Source organism: Ranitomeya imitator, chromosome 10, assembly GCF_032444005.1.
Source record: "Ranitomeya imitator isolate aRanImi1 chromosome 10, aRanImi1.pri, whole genome shotgun sequence".
NCBI classification, from domain to species: domain Eukaryota; kingdom Metazoa; phylum Chordata; class Amphibia; order Anura; family Dendrobatidae; genus Ranitomeya; species Ranitomeya imitator.
Genome location: NC_091291.1, coordinates 28,345,495 through 28,361,650, shown reverse-complemented (window position 1 = coordinate 28,361,650; position 16,156 = coordinate 28,345,495). Strand labels below are relative to the sequence as shown.

Below are 16,156 nucleotides of genomic sequence, written 5' to 3'. Positions count from 1 at the left end.
AATGGGACTCATGCGCTATAATTTATAGAATTATTCCATTAAATAAACACCTGCATCAGTTTCTTCATATGCTACGATTTTCTGCAGCAGCTGAGACGTAAAATATAATTTGCATCAGTTGAGGTGTATTTTGATATTCTACAGCAGCTGAGGTGTATACTATGAGGTTCTGCAGCAGCCAAGGTGTATATTTTGAGGTTCTGCAGAAGCTGAGGTGTATTATGATATTCTGCAGCAGCTGAGGTGTATACTGTGAGGTTCTGCAGCAGCTAAGATTTATTATGAGGTTGTGCAGCAGCTGAGCTGTATATTATGATGTTCTACAGCAGCTGAGGTAAAACTACGATGTTCTGCAGCAGCTGTGGTGTATTATGATATTCTGTAGCAGCTGAGGTGTATACTATGATCTGCAGCAGCTGAGGTATATATTATGATGTTCTGCAGCAGCTGAGGTGTATTATGATGTTCTGCAGTGGCTGAGATGTGTATACTATGATGTTCTGCAGCAGCTGAGGTGTATTGTGTTCTGCAGCAGCTGAGGTGTATTATGAGGTTCTGCAGCAGCTGAGGTGTATTATGATGTTCTGCAGCAGCTGAGGTGTTTACTATGATATTCTGCAGCAGCTGAGGTGAATTATGATGTTCTGAGGCAGCGGAGGTGTATATTGTGAGGTTCTGCAGCAGCTGAGGTGTATTATGATGTTCTTCAGCAGCTGAGGTGTATACTATGATATTCTGCAACAGCTGAGTTGTATATTATGAGATTCTGCAGCAGCTGAGGTGTATTATGATGTTCTTCAGCAGCTGAGGTGTATACTATGATGTTCTGCAGCAGCTTAGGTGTATTATGATGTTCTCCAGCAGCCGAGGTGTATGCTATGATGTTTTGCAGCAGCTGAGGTGTATTATGAAGTTCTGCAGCAGCTGAGGAGTATACTATGAGGTTGTGCAGCAGCTGAGGTGTATTATGATATTCTTCAGCAGCTGAGGTGTACACTATGATATTCTGCAGCAGCTGAGGTGTATTTTGAGGTTCTGCAGCAGCTGAGGTGTATTATGAGGTTCTGCAGCAGCTGAGGTGTATTATGAAGTTCTGCAGCAGCTGAGGAGTATACTATGAGGTTGTGCAGAAGCTGAGGTGTATTATGAGATTCTGCAGCAGCTGAGGTGTATTATGAGGTTCTGTAGCAGCTGAGGTATATTATGATATTCTGCAGCAGCTGAGGTGTATTATGAGGTTCTGCAGCAGCTGAGGAGTACACTGTGATATTCTGCAGCAGCTGAGGTTTATTATGAGGTTTTGTAGCAGCTGAGGTGTATTATGAGGTTATGTAGCAGCTGAGGTGTATTATGAGGTTCTGTAGCAGCTGAGGTGTATTATGAGGTTCTGTAGCAGCTGAGGTGTATTATGAGGTTCTTCAGCAGCTGAGGTGTATTATGAGGCTCTGCAGCAGCTGAGGTGTATACTATGAGGCTCTGTAGCAGCAGAGGTGTATTATGAGGTTTTGCAGCAGCTGAGGTGTATTATGAAGTTCTGCAGCAGCTGAAGTGTATACTATGAGGTTCTGCAGCAGCTGAGGTTTATACTATGAGGTTCTGCTGCAGCTGAGGTGTATTATGAAGTTCTGCAGCAGCTGAAGTGTACACTATGAGGTTCTGCAGCAGCTGAGGTTTATACCATGAGGTTCTGCTGCAGCTGAGGTGTATTATGATGTTCTGCAGCAGCTGTGGTTTATTATGAAGTTCTGCAGCAGCTGAGGTGTATACTATGAGGTTCTGCAGCAGCTGATTTATGTAATGCACGTTGCAGCTGCTGAAGAACCTCATGTTATAAAGGCGATGCACACCAGTCAATCAGAGGCAGTGACCGGCAGAGTCCCGATGTTTTCGCAGCGCCCTAACGACATTTATATAAATAGTAATAAATCCATTGTTGCGGCTTTAGGTTTATGACTATTTTGTGTCGTCTTCTTCTTCTCCCTCCTCTGTCTTCAGACTTGTGTCTCTATCCTGCTGCAATCCATTGCACCAGAAACCCTCCCCTACCAGACCCTGGATGTAGCAGTGCTGAGGATGCCACCGGCCGCATTCATCACTCCACAACAGCCCTGCAGCCATCTCCAGTGCACATCTATCACAGAGGCAGGAGGAGGACAGTGCCGCTCAGCAGTGGCCATTGCCTCCTCCTGGATCATGACTTTAGTCCTTTTTTTTTGGCCATTTTCTTGCAGACACTTTCAGAAGGATCCTGGCTGCCATCTACCTGCTGTGGAGCATACAGAACAGAGTAAGTGAATTCCAGGACAGGCTTCTTTCCCTCTCAGCATGCAGTAGTAATGAGAGGCAGAGAAGCGAGGAGAGAGAGAGAGAGAGAGGAGGAGGAGGGGGGAGAACTCAGAGGGAGAGGAAGAGGAAGGCAGATTGTCACAAGCCTTGCAAAGCCAAGCCTGGGAGCAAGCATCTCCATCCAGGACCAGGATCCAGGGGCTGCTGTGACCCAGAAACTCTCCTGCAGCTGGACTATAGAACAAGGGGGGAGGGAGGATGAGCCTGGAAGGGCTGTGACTAGGCGAATTACAACAGGAAGGGGATGAATGATTTCTTTTTTTTTTTTTTTTGCATCCTTCATCCAGATCTGCCTCATTCAAAGAATGCAAGCACTGGCAGGTAAGCAGCACCCACTGCAAGCACTGTCATTGCCTATTATGTGGATTCCTCCCCAGACCCAATGCATGGTGCCTCCAGTTTCTAATAGGGGTGGGGCAGAAAGCTTCTCCCCCCCCCAATCCATCAGCCCCCTCTTCAGTCTGGCAGAGTCATCCCCATTGCCTGCCGTCAAAGCTACTATTATTATTTTTATTTATTTATTAGTATTTTTTATGTTTATTTTTCTCGTATTTATTTATTGTATTTATTTATTAATCATCTATTTTCATTGCGTTTTTTTTTTTTTTTTAATAACAAAGTGTACTGGGTCTAATTCAATAAGGATGTGATGATAGCAGAGAATACATGTGCACCAGGAGCTTCAATCTGCAGCAGAACAGTCCAGGCGGCTTTCAGGTGCAGGAGCTGCTGCTGCTCTTTGCTGCTTGTATTCTCCCCCCCCCCCCCCCCAACCTCCCATTCATCATCTGTGAAATCTTCAAGAGGATTAATCCTTTACAGACAAAAGGTACAAAGGAGAGAAAGGGAAGAGGATGTGGGGGGGGTTACCATATTTATGCATTGTTTCCTATGATGGGGGAATCCTTGCTGCATCTTACTCCTGTTGGCGACCTACTGTGATGACTCCCCCCTCTGTGCAAAAATGGAAACATGGATGAAGTCATATGTAATGATGTGACCTAAATTTGCACATTGCCTGTTGCCCTAGAATCATGCCGGAATAGGCAAGGTGCAGTCAGATTTAAAAAAAAAAAAAGCTTCCTTTCTGACTATATAGTGTGAAGGTAAGGCTATGACATTATTGACTCTCTAATTGCTGGCTGGACATGCTAAGGAGACTGGGGGGTGTACTCTTGGTCTCTGTTTACTATAGGGAGGAGGGGGAGACAGACTTTGTGATGTCCTGACACCTGGGAAAGGCAATGAATGACTCGGAATCTTGTGTATTTCCTCATTTTGCATAGTTGTAACAGAGCTGAAATTGTCGTTTAACTCTTTCCGTGCTACTTTGTTTTGCATTTTCTTATATTTTTTTTATTTTTTTTATTTTCCATGCATTCCCATCGCTTTTAGGATTTTATCGTTTTGGTGCAGTGGTTGCAGCAGGGTCATAATATCCTCCGACCAGATCCGGTATGATCAGTTGTCTGGCTGTTAGATTGTCGATGATTTTTTGTTTTTTTTTAGGTTGAGCCTTTTTGGTGAGTTTTTGATGTTGCAGATTTTCTGCACCCATTAAGTAAAATAAATTGCGCGGCGTAAAAAAAAAAAACTCTCCAAAAACTCTTGGTGGGATCAAAGCTTTATGGTCTGTAGAGTGTTTGTATTGCATGACTGCAGATTGCTGCCCATGGTGCTGAAATGCAGCTCACTCCGTCCATTACAGCCCAAATCACTGCAGGCGACCACAGCTGGCGCCCCGGCATCTGCTTCCAATGGCAGCGCTGATAGCACCTGTAGGATTATTCCATGTTGTCTGGCAATTACCGGCAACCTGTAGCCGTTCGCCATCTCCAATCCCATCCCAGCCTGAAAACCCCTTTTGTGCTTATGGTAGCTCAGGAGTTTAATCTAAAAGCCAATAGTCAACACAATCCCGCCTGGTCCATCAGCGCACGGCGCTCTATTCTCTAAATGGACAGATACACATAGTGTCAGCCATCATCTCCTGTATAACAGTCAGCCATCATCTCCTGTATAACAGTCAGCCATCATCTCCTGTATAACAGTCAGCCATCATCTCCTGTATAACAGTCAGCCATCATCTCCTGTATAACAGTCAGCCATCATCTCCTGTATAACAGTCAGCCATCATCTCCTGTATAACAGTCAGCCATCATCTCCTGTATAACAGTCAGCCATCATCTCCTGTATAACAGTCAGCCATCATCTCCTGTATAACAGTCAGCCATCATCTCCTGTATAACAGCCACAATAACCGCCCCACTCTGAGGGTAACACAAGGTGCTGAGTCCGGAAGCCTATCTGGAAATACTGTCCATAGGCGAGGTCAGTGGTCTGCATAGACTCCATGCTCTGCCCACAATATTCTATCTATTATATATCCTTCTATCTATTATCTATGTGTCTATCTATTATCTATCTATCTATCTATCTATCTATCTATCTATCTATCTATCTATCTATCTATCTATCTATCATCTATCTATCTATTATCTATCAATCATATATCTATCTATTATCCATCTCTCTATCTATCTATCTATCTATCTATCTATCTATCTATCTATCTATCTATCTATCTATCTATCTATCTATTATCTATCATCAAGCTATTATCTATCTATCTATCTATCTATCTATCTATCTATCTATCTATCTATCTATCTATCTATCTATCTATCATCTATCTATCTATTATCTATCAATCATATATCTATCTATTATCCATCTCTCTATCTATCTATCTATCTATCTATTTATTATCTATCATCAAGCTATTATCTATCTATTTATCTATCTATTATCTACCTTTTATCTATCTATCTATCTATCTATCTATCTATCTATCTATCTATCTATTTATCTATTATCTATCTATCTATTTATTATCTATCTATTATCTATCTATCTATCTATCTATCTATCTATCTATCTATCTATCTATCTATTATCTATCTATCTATCTATTTATTATCTATCTATTATCTATCTATCTATCTATCTATTTATCTATCTGTTATCTATCTATTATCTACCTACCATTCCTTCCTTCTTCTCCTTCCCTTTCTTCCTTCTCCTTCTTTCTTTTCCCTCCTTTCCTTCATTCCCTTCCCTTTCTTTTTCTTTCCTTCCATCCTTTCTCTTTCTTTCCTTCCTGTCTCCTTCCTTCCTTTCTCTTTTGTCCCTTTTCTTTCTGTCTTTCTTTCCTTCTTTCTTTCTTTTCTTCATTCCATCCTTTCTCTTTCCTTCCTTTCTTTCCTTTTTCCTTCCTTCTTTTCCTTCCTTTCCATCCTTCATATCTTTCCTTTTGATCCTTCCTTTCTCTTTCTTTCTATCCTTCATCCATTCATTCCATTCTTCCTTTCTCTTCCTTCCTTCCTTCCTTCCTCTGTCTCCTTCCTTTTTTCTTCCTTCTTTCCTTCCTTTCTCTTTCCTTCATTCACATATCTATCTTCATATCTATCACATTCTGTCTCTCCGTGTCTCCCTCCATCTTCCTGTCTATCTATCTCGTACCTTTCTCTCTATCCATCAGATTACCGATATCTGACCTCGGAGATTTTAGGTAATGCCCCATCTTCATCCTCGTCTCTCCTATCTCTGTGGTAGACACTGAGTAATTTCGTTGTTATTCGGCAGAAGTCATGGAATTACTGACACAAGTAGTAATCACTGCGCGCTCACTCAGCTCTGCTCCATCTGCGCTCTCCTGTTTCCCGCACTCAGTCCTCGGTGTAGACCGGGTATTCTTGTCCTGTCATCTCTGTTAATCCAAATGAGTAAGTTTTGCTTCGGCTTCTGAATGAATGCACTGAAGAATTATTCCCAGATTATTTTGACAGATGTGTTTAGTGTGTTGTCAGGCGGAGGGTTTCTGTTTTACATTGTGTGTCTTTTGTCTGGAGATTCTTCGCCGGCTTTTTGTGTCCTTGCTTTATAAACAAGATGACTTTATTCCTTTTTTGTGTGTAAATTGTTCTATTTTCCGCCTTTTGTTCTTTGGCAGAGTGATACATTTGTAATCGTTAACCAATTACAGCCGCAGAAAACACAGAGGAGGCGGCTCATCAAGAGGGGCTTATTATTGGGAGTGCGGAGCGTCTTTTTTTTTTTTATAGCCGGGATAATGGGAAATACATAGGACGATGGTTTTCAATGCTGATATGTAGGGAAGTGGCAGGTTTGGAGACACTGACATAATGGTATCTGCAGAACACGTGATGGCAAAACCAACCAGCCTAAAGGAGTTGTCCAGTCTTACGTTAAAAGTCTGCAGTCACACTATGTAACTTCAGACTTGGGAATCCTTACATCGCGTGCTGTCAGGATTCTCTAGTGCTGGGAGCGGGTGGTCATCTGACCGCAAGTATGGGGTATGCATACTCCTGGCCACATTCCAACTAGACTGCACCCATCTAGCTGGACTGTGCCTATCACACGCTCCCGACGCCATCAGTGTGCACAATGTGAGGATACACAAGTCTGCAGTCACATAGATTAATTGCAGACGGAGCGCCCGCCAGGGCCGTGGGGTTCCCAGACCGGGTCTGACGGTTCTTCGGGGGTTGGCACGACAGCAGTGACCCGATCCATGGCCCTGGGCATCCAGTAAAATGGGAACGAAGGAAGAATACATTTTATAGGGGATTTGTTCGTGATGCCACCCGTGGTGTTAGGCAATAAGGAAATGGCCAATGCTGCGGTTCAGGTCCACTGGCGCAGGTGGTGACGCAGCATAGATGTTTCAGCTCTCCATTGGTAGAGCTAGGCCCCAGGGCAGTTAAAGAGTTAAAGTCAATGGTGGTGAATGTTGTAGTGCAGGGCAGGTGACGCAGTAAATAATTCCGAGGACACGGCAGGGTGCAGCTTCACACTTTACTCGTAGTTCTTAGGTACAGTCCCCAGCCGGGTGCTGTGTCCTCCGGGTCTGTGGTCCTGCCAGCTCTCAGGTAATTTGGGGTTCACTTTCCCGAGACTCCATTTCTTATGTGCCTTCCCTGGCCGTCTCTCTGCGAGGGCTTTGCCCTCCTGCCCTGCGCTTCACACACGGTGCCCCAAGCCAGCAGCCTTGGATCCTGTTGGGCGATGTCCTCCTGGTCCCCTTGATCCTATGTGGCTGCCTTTTCAGCTAGTGTGTATGGATGTGGCTGTGACACATACAGATACCACAGCCTCCGGCTTGCTTGCTGAGCCTTGTAGTTCCTCCACTAGTCTGGGGGCCAGTTGCCCCACTGCGACCTGATCCTTCCACCCGACCATGGTCGGCGTGGATTCGGGCTCCCAGGGTGGATTCCTCACTTCCCTGGCCCCTAGGACCCCTTCCCTCCTTCTCTCATGAGCTTCTCTCTCCTTGTCTTCTCTCCTCCACTCCTCCCCATCAACTCTTTACTAACTCGCTGACTAACTCTGCCTCTAACTCTCACTCTCTCCACCCACACCCTCTACCTAGTTCCCCCTTCCACCCTCAATAGGGTCCATTCAGATCCCCTGGCCTGGAGTGGTGTTGTGTTGGATGCTAGTGAAACGCCCGCCAGGGCCGTAGGATACTCGGTACCGGGTCCAGTATTTAAAGGGATGTGTCACAGCGGCGGTGACCCGGTCCGTGGCCCTGGGCACCCTTGTTAAAGGGATAGTCTTTAAAGGGGTTTTTGAAATTAGGAAAGTTCGTGACGCCACCTGTGGTATTAAGTCAGTGGGGACCGACGCTGCTTAAAGGGGTCCTCTAGGGTGATGTTATGGATGGTATAACTTCCCACAGGTGAAGTAGGTCCCCAGGTCTCCCAATGTATTTGGCAGGGATGGTGAATGACACCAGTAGTGCCGCCCTGTCAACAGGAAGAGAAACTGTTGTTCTGTTGATAGGGAGTAGCTGAATCTCTCAATGAGAGGCGCCGGGTACAACAGACAGGTAGTTGCCTCTGTTAATTATTTTTTTTAAAGTCCCAGTCCAGATATCCCCTTTAAGACAACATGTTTAAACCAACCATTCCCTAAAATCTTTCTTAAAGGGAAGTTCCTAGCAGAGAACTTTGCCCAGTGACTTTTTCCAATCACTAGACTCTGACTTCCATGTTTCTTTGTCTAATGACTCGAAGATTCAAAGGTTCAGATTTTTCATTGCCGATTACAGGATACAGATCAGAGTTCTGAACTTTCTAGTAACTTTTTAGAATAAGCTGCCATTTGTATATACACGGCCAAACTCTCTGACTAGAATTCTGTATTTTCTAAAGGTTTCCCTTCTGTAGACTTTCTTTAATAATTTGCAATTTACTCTGAGCTGGTGGGAGGAGACACACTGCTATGATGTCTCTCATACATTGCACAACACACAGATAAAGGGATTCTTGCTCTTCATACCTTAGTTAACATACGGACAGAAACAGCATCACTCTAGAAGGCAATATACAGCAGTACTGAGCAGTGTAGATGTGAATTCATCTCTAGGGTGAGACAAAAGACTTGTTAGAAAGCTCGGCATAATATTTTTGTGTCTTCCTCTGCCTGTTTTATCAATGCTTCTCATTCCTTCTCCCCACTTCCTTCTCTATGTAATTTAATAGCTCCTCACTGTGCTGGAAGTCCATTTTAACTTGAGCTATACAAAGTTGAACCTTTTTTTCAGAGTGTATGGTGAGTTCAGGAGGTAGGGGAGGTAGTTCAGCTGAGAAAGAAGCAGATTTCTTTGATAAGATATTTTACAAATTTTCTTGAATTTGCTTGTGTTGATGATTTACGCAAAGTTTCGCGAAAGCATAGTCCCACTTTAAATGGTACGGAACTCATAGTATGAACAGGTACCAAAAATTAGCTTTTCTAGGTTTGGTACAGAGCTCATAGACTTGCTACATTAAGTTCTAGTCATTGATGGAGGTAAAGATTGATCTCCACTGATAACATCTTCTGAAATGTCTCTATAGAAAACATTCTCTTTGAGACAACACTACTATAAATGAGTCATGTGACAGCAAAATTTCATGGTGGATAAATGGACATTGGTAAAGTTGTAGGCTTTCTCATTCCTGGTGGATAAATGGACATTGGTAAAGTTGTAGGCTTTCTCATTCCTGGTGGATAAAGGGACATTGGTAAAGTTGTAGGCTTTCTCATTCCTGGTGGATAAATGGACATTAATAAAGTTGTAGGCTTTCTCATTCCTGGTGGATTTTCATGGTGGATAAATGGACATTGGTAAAGTTGTAGGCTTTCTCATTCCTGGTGGATAAATGGACATTGGTAAAGTTGTAGGCTTTCTCATTCCTGGTGGATAAAGGGACATTGGTAAAGTTGTAGGCTTTCTCATTCCTGGTGGATAAATGGACATTAATAAAGTTGTAGGCTTTCTCATTCCTGGTGGATAAATCGACATTGGTAAAGTTGTAGGCTTTCTCATTCCTGGTGGATAAATCGACATTGGTAAAGTTGTAGGCTTTCTCATTCCTGGTGGATAAATGGACATTGGTAAAGTTGTAGGCTTTCTCATTCCTGGTGGATAAATCGACATTGGTAAAGTTGTAGGCTTTCTCATTCCTGGTGGATAAATCGACATTGGTAAAGTTGTAGGCTTTCTCATTCCTGGTGGATAAATGGACATTAATAAAGTTGTAGGCTTTCTCATTCCTGGTGGATAAATCGACATTGGTAAAGTTGTAGGCAACATTTTATCTACGGCATCCACGGATGCTGCCTGTTTGGGTATAAAGTCATCTACGAACTTTTTCATTCATCCATGTCACAATGATAATCCTTTTTATTAAAAAAGCCGATGGGATAAACAGTGAAACATCTACTGCATTTCTAATTAAGTTGATTTCCTTGACCCTCATATAAACTATCGGATGATTTATATACTGTATACTGCTATTTAAAGGGGCTGTGTGGTGAAAGCAAGTAATCGCCTATCCACATAGGATAGCTGATACCTTACTAATCTGTGTGTGTCTGATCATTAGGACCTGCACCGACCAGCAGAATAGAGATGCTTTATTCCTATTACAAAAATGTGAGCAGCATTTATTCTCAATGGGGCTGCCGGAAAAAGCCGACCGTAGCTCCACAGGGAATGAATAGTAGTGAATGTCCCAGAGTGAACGAATAGAGTGGTAGTTAAGCACTGCTACCGCATTCTAATGGGGTTAAAAGTGTCCTGTTCTGCCAATTAGTGCGGGTCCCAGTGGGTCGGACCACCACCAATCAACAAGTTATTCACGAAACAACCTCTTTAACTATGTCTACCACTAAGAATGACCATGGGTCATTTCTTCTTCTTCCTTCTTTCCTATTTTCCTTCTTCCTTATTTGTTATTATTCTTTCTTCCTTCTTTCTTTTTCTTCTTTTGTTCCTTCATCTTCATCCTTCTTCTTCCGTCTTCTTCCTTCTCCTTCCATCTTCTTCATCCTTTTTTCTTCTTCCTATTTCCTTCTTCTTCCTTCTTCCTTCTTCTTCATTCATCTTCCTTCTTCTTCTTCCTTCTTCTTCATTCATCTTCTTCCTTCTTCTTCTCTTCCTTCTTCTTCCTTCATCTTCTTCCTTTATCTTTTTCTTTGTTTATCTTCCTTCTTCTTCATTAATTTTCTACCTTCTTCTCCTTCCTTCTCCTTCCTTCTTCTTCATCCTTTTTTCTTCTCCCTTTTTCCTTCTTTTTCCTTCTTCTTCATTAATTTTCATCCTACTTCTTCTTCTTCCTTCTTCTTCATTCATCTTCTTCCTTCTTCTTCTCTTCCTTCTTCTTCCTTCATCTTAATCCGTTATCTTTTTCCTTCATCTTCTTCCTTCTTCTTCATTAGTTTTCTACCTTCTTCTTCTTCCGTCTTCTTCCTCCTCCTTCCTTCTTCTTCATCCTTTTTCCTTCTTTTTCCTTCTTCTTCATTCATTTTCATCCTTCTTCTTCCTTCTTCATTCATCTTCTTCCTTCTCTTCCTTCTTCTTCCTTCATTTTCTTCCTTTATCTTTTCCTTCATCTTCTTCCTTCTTCTTCATTCATTTTCTACCTTCTTCTTCTTCCATCTTCTTCCTTCTTCTTCATCCTTTTTTCTTCTTCCTTTTTCCTTCTTTTTCCTTCTTCATTCATTTTCTTCCCTCTTCTTCTTCTTTATTCTTCTTCATTCATCTTCCTTCTTCTTCTCTTCCTTCTTCTTCCTTCTTCTTTTCTTCATCTATTTCCTTCATCTTCATCCTTCTTCTTCTTTCTTCTTTATTCAGCTCCTCCCTTCTTCTTCTCTTCCTTCTTCTTCCTTCTTCTCCTTCATCCTTTTTTCTTCTGCCTTTTTCCTTCTTTTTCCTTCTTCTTCATTCATTTTCATCCTTCTTCTTCCTTCTTCTTCATTCATCTTCTTCCTTCTCTTCCTTCTTCTTCCTTCATCTTCTTCCTTCTCTTCCTTCTTCTTCCTTCATTTTCTTCCTTTATCTTTTCCTTCATCTTCTTCCTTCTTCTTCATTCATTTTCTACCTTCTTCTTCTTCCATCTTCTTCCTTCTTCTTCATCCTTTTTTCTTCTTCCTTTTTCCTTCTTTTTCCTTCTTCATTCATTTTCTTCCTTCTTCTTCCTTCTTCTCTTCCTTCTTCTTCATCCTTTTTTCTTCTGCCTTTTTCCTTCTTTTTCCTTCTTCTTCATTCATTTTCATCCTTCTTCTTCCTTCTTCTTCATTCATCTTCTTCCTTCTCTTCCTTCTTCTTCCTTCATCTTCTTCCTTCTCTTCCTTCTTCTTCCTTCATTTTCTTCCTTTATCTTTTCCTTCATCTTCTTCCTTCTTCTTCATTCATTTTCTACCTTCTTCTTCTTCCATCTTCTTCCTTCTTCTTCATCCTTTTTTCTTCTTCCTTTTTCCTTCTTTTTCCTTCTTCATTCATTTTCTTCCCTCTTCTTCTTCTTTATTCTTCTTAATTCATCTTCCTTCTTCTTCTCTTCCTTCTTCTTTTCTTCATCTATTTCCTTCATCTTCATCCTTCTTCTTCTTTCTTCTTTATTCAGCTCCTCCCTTCTTCTTCTCTTCCTTCTTCTTCCTTCTTCTCTTCCTTCTTCTTCCCTCTTCTTCCTCCTTCTTCCTTCTTCTTTCCTCCTTCTTCTCACTATAATTATGCTCTCCATCTTAGGAAACCAGTAAAGATCATCTTACAAAATGTTACAACAATTGAATATTGGTTGACTCATCCCATTATTGGTCTTGTCTTATAGATCTTGGCTTTTATGGATTTACTATACTCATTCGGAGACATTTTAGACTACAGTGTATTGGCAGCAAGGGATACTTACAATTATTTCCTTCAATCTTTTTCTCTCTTCCCATTCCTCCTCTATACATACAAGTCAATTAAAAGTGATTTCCTTGGGCTAAAATACTATTTGATCTTTTTTTAACTCCATCCTTTTCATGGGTTGTGTCTGGCATTGCAGCTCATGTGCGCGCTGTGAGGATTCTCCGATACCGATGCTGGGAACAGGTGGTTATGTGACCACAAGTATGCTATTTGCATACTTCCAACCACATTCCAACTAGACATTTCTGGCCTCACTCAGTGCTCATGTGCTCCTCCCATGCTGCAGAGGTAACGTGGCCTCTGCATGCAACACAGTAAGGTGCGCAGTTCAGACCAGTGACACGGCCATGCTGTTCATCCGATGTATCAATCTCCAGGAGCACACTGCTGCCTGGCAAGTAGGAAGCTGGGAGGCAAGGGAGCAGTGTGCTCCTGATTAGTAAAGATTAGGCAACTCATTTAATTGAGAAAAACTAAGAAAATAGCTGTTTTTGAAAAAAAAAAATAGTTTCTAATATTCCTTTATTGTAACTTCTAGTACTGTAGTGGGATAGTAAGGTGAGGTATATTACGTCAGACCCTTACTCGTCATGCTTTGCAGAGTACCAGGGTGATATACTGTTCAGTACCCTGGACTTGGCCAAGATGTTCATTGCTTGGTTATAGTTCACACTGCGCCGCGCAGACACTGTATGCATCACACTATGGGTGGTGGCCTGTAACTAGGTGGTCTTGTGCTGTAACCTTTCACATTTGTGCACATTGGGAAAGGGACACTGGTTTCTTACCTCTCCTGCTGAGCCTGTGATTTATCCGCCATCTGTAGCTGTGCTACCATTTCCCATCATTACTTCTGTCTATTACCGGCTTCCAGGTAGTTAAAGGAGAACGTTTTATCCTTCGAATAAAGATGGAACATCAAACGGGAAACCACATTTTTATTTTACATTTGTGCTGAAAGTGTCTGTGTATTTGTCTCCATCTTTATGATGCCTTCCTCATCATCTTTTTTGCCAAATTATATTTTTTCTTATTTCTTTTTCTTCATTCTGTTTTTTCCTTTTTCTTCCTCGTTTTCCCCATGATTTTATCTTTCTATTCTTTTTGCTTTCTATTTACTTCTTCACCTCCCTTCTTTATAATCTTTCTTTTATTTTTTTCGTAGTTGTCTATTGCTTAAAATATCATCATATTCTTTCTTCTGTGCCCTTTTCTCTTTCTTCTTCATACCAATTATTATTTCTCATTCTCTTCTTCTTTTCATATCTTTTCTTTGTTCTTTCTTTTTTTTCTTTCTGTCTCTTACTTTTGTTTTTCTTTTACTTTTTTTGCTCTCTTTCTTTCTTATTTTCTATTTCTATCTTTCTTCTTGCTCTTTTTTATTTCTTATTTTCTTGTTTTCTTTCCTTTCTCTATTCCTTTCTTTTTTTTCCTTCCAATATCTTCTTTCTTTCTTTCTTTCTTTCTTTCTTTCTTTCTTTCTTTCTTTCTTTCTTTCTTTCTTTCTTTCTTTCTTTTCCTTTATTTTTTTGTCTCTCTCTGTTCCATTCATTCCTCCCCTCCCTCCTTTTCTTTCTTTCCTTTTTTCCTTCTTTTTCTTTTTCTCTCTGTGTCCCTTCTTTCCTCCCTCCCTTTTTTCTTTCCTTCCTTTCTTTCTTTCCTTCTTTCTTTCTTTCTTTCTCTCTCCTTTCCTTCTTTTTATTTCTTTTCTTTTTCTCTCTCTGTCCCTTCTTTCCACCCTCCCTCCTTCTCCTCTTTCCCTCTTTCTTTCCGTCCTTTTTTCCTTTTTCTTTTTTTTTCTTTTTTCTTTTTCTGTCTCTGTTTCTTCCTTCCTCCCTCCTCTTTCTTTCCCTTTTTTTCTTTCTTTCTTTTTTTCATTATGTTTCCTCTTCTTGTTTATCTTCTTTCTTCGTTCTCACTTTCCTTCTTTCTTATTCATTTTATTTCCCTTTCCTCTTTAGCTTTCCCTTCTTCTTCCTTCTTCTGTTTCATTAACTTTTCCTGCACCTTCTTAGACACAATCTTCTTCCCTATTAGCCTCAATACTTTGTACAACCAGTTGTCCCAGAAGACAACAGAATTGTTGTACCCAGGGCTGCCAAAAAAAAATCAAAAACTGAAAAGTGGGGCGTGCAATATTATTCGGCCCCTTAAACTTAATACTTTGTTGCGCCCCTTTTGCTGCGATTACAAGTCTCTTGGGGTATGTCTCTATCAGTTTTGTACATGGAGAGACTGAAATTCTCGCCCATTCTTCCTTGGCAAACAGCTCGAGCTCAGTGAGGTTTGATGGAGATCGTTTGAGAACAGCAGTTTTCGGCTCTTTCCACAGATTCTCGATTGGATTGAGGTTTGGACTGTGACTTGGCCATTCTAACACCTGGATACATTTATTTGTGAACCATTCCACAGTAGATTTTGCTTTATGTTTGGGATCATTGTCTTGTTGGAAGACAAATCTCCGTCCCAGTCTCAGGTCTTTTGCAGACTCCAACAGGTTTTCTTCAAGAATGGTCCTGTATTTAGCTCCATCCATCTTCCCATCAATTTTAACCATCTTCCCTGTCCCTGCTGAAGAAAAGCAGGCCCAAACCATGATGCTGCCACCACCATGTTTGACAGTGGGGATGAGTGTTCCGGGTGATGAGCTGTGTTGCCTTTATGCCAAACATATCGTTTGTCATTGTTGCCAAAAAGTTTAATTTTGGTTTCATCTGACCAGAGCACCTTCTTCCACATCTTTGGTGTGTCTCCCAGGTGGCTTGTTGCAAACTTTAAACTACAATTTTTATGGATATCTTTGAGAAATGGCTTTCTTCTTGCCACTCTTCCATAAAGGCCAGATTTGTGCAGTGTACGACTGATTGTTGTCCTATGGACAGACTGTCCCACCTCAGCTGTAGATCTCTGCAGTTCATCCAGAGTGATCATGGGCCTCTTGGCTGAATCTCTGATCAGTCTTCTCCTTGTTTGAGATGAAAGTTTAGAGGGACGGCCGGGTCTCGGTAGATTTGCAGTGGTATGATACTCCTTCCATTTCAATATGATCGCTTGCACAGTGCTCCTTGGGACGTTTAAAGTTTTGGAAATCATTTTGTATCCAAATCCGGCTTTAAACTTCTCCACAACAGTATCACGGACCTGCCTGTTGTGTTCCTTGGTCTTCATGATGCTCTCTGTGCTTCACACAGAACCCTGAGACTATCACAGAGCAGGTGCATTTATACGGAGACTTGATTACACACAGGTGGATTATATTTATCATCATTAGGCATTTAGGACAACATTGGATCATTCAGAGATCCACAATGAACTTCTGGAGGGAGTCTGCAGCACTGAAAGTAAAGGGGCCGAATAATATTGCACGCCCCACTTTTCAGTTTTTGAATTTCCACAAAAATGTAAAATAACCAATAAATTTCGTTCAACTTCACAATTGTGTTCCACTTGTTGTTGATTCTTCACCAAAAATTTACATTTGGTATCTTTATGTTTGAAGCATGATATGTGGGAAAAGGTTGAAAAGTTCAAGGGGGCCGAATACTT

General features: G+C 41.5%; 1 protein-coding gene across 6 annotated transcripts in view; it reads left to right on the top strand.

Annotated features, from left to right (window-relative positions):
* The first annotated feature begins 1,859 nt into the window (after positions 1-1,859).
* Positions 1,860-16,156, top strand: part of SYT3 (synaptotagmin 3) — a 221,737-nt gene continuing 207,440 nt past the window's right edge. Inside the window, exons 1-3 of one of the 6 annotated variants that reach the window (XM_069742651.1) lie at positions 2,055-2,287; positions 2,634-2,667; positions 3,742-3,801. The gene's annotated coding sequence lies outside the window, so the exon portion shown is untranslated. Of the gene's footprint in view, positions 2,288-2,345; positions 2,668-2,992; positions 3,453-3,741; positions 3,802-16,156 lie in introns of those variants that run through there. The other 5 variants (XM_069742650.1, XM_069742652.1, XM_069742649.1 and 2 more) reach the window with 5 other exon arrangements.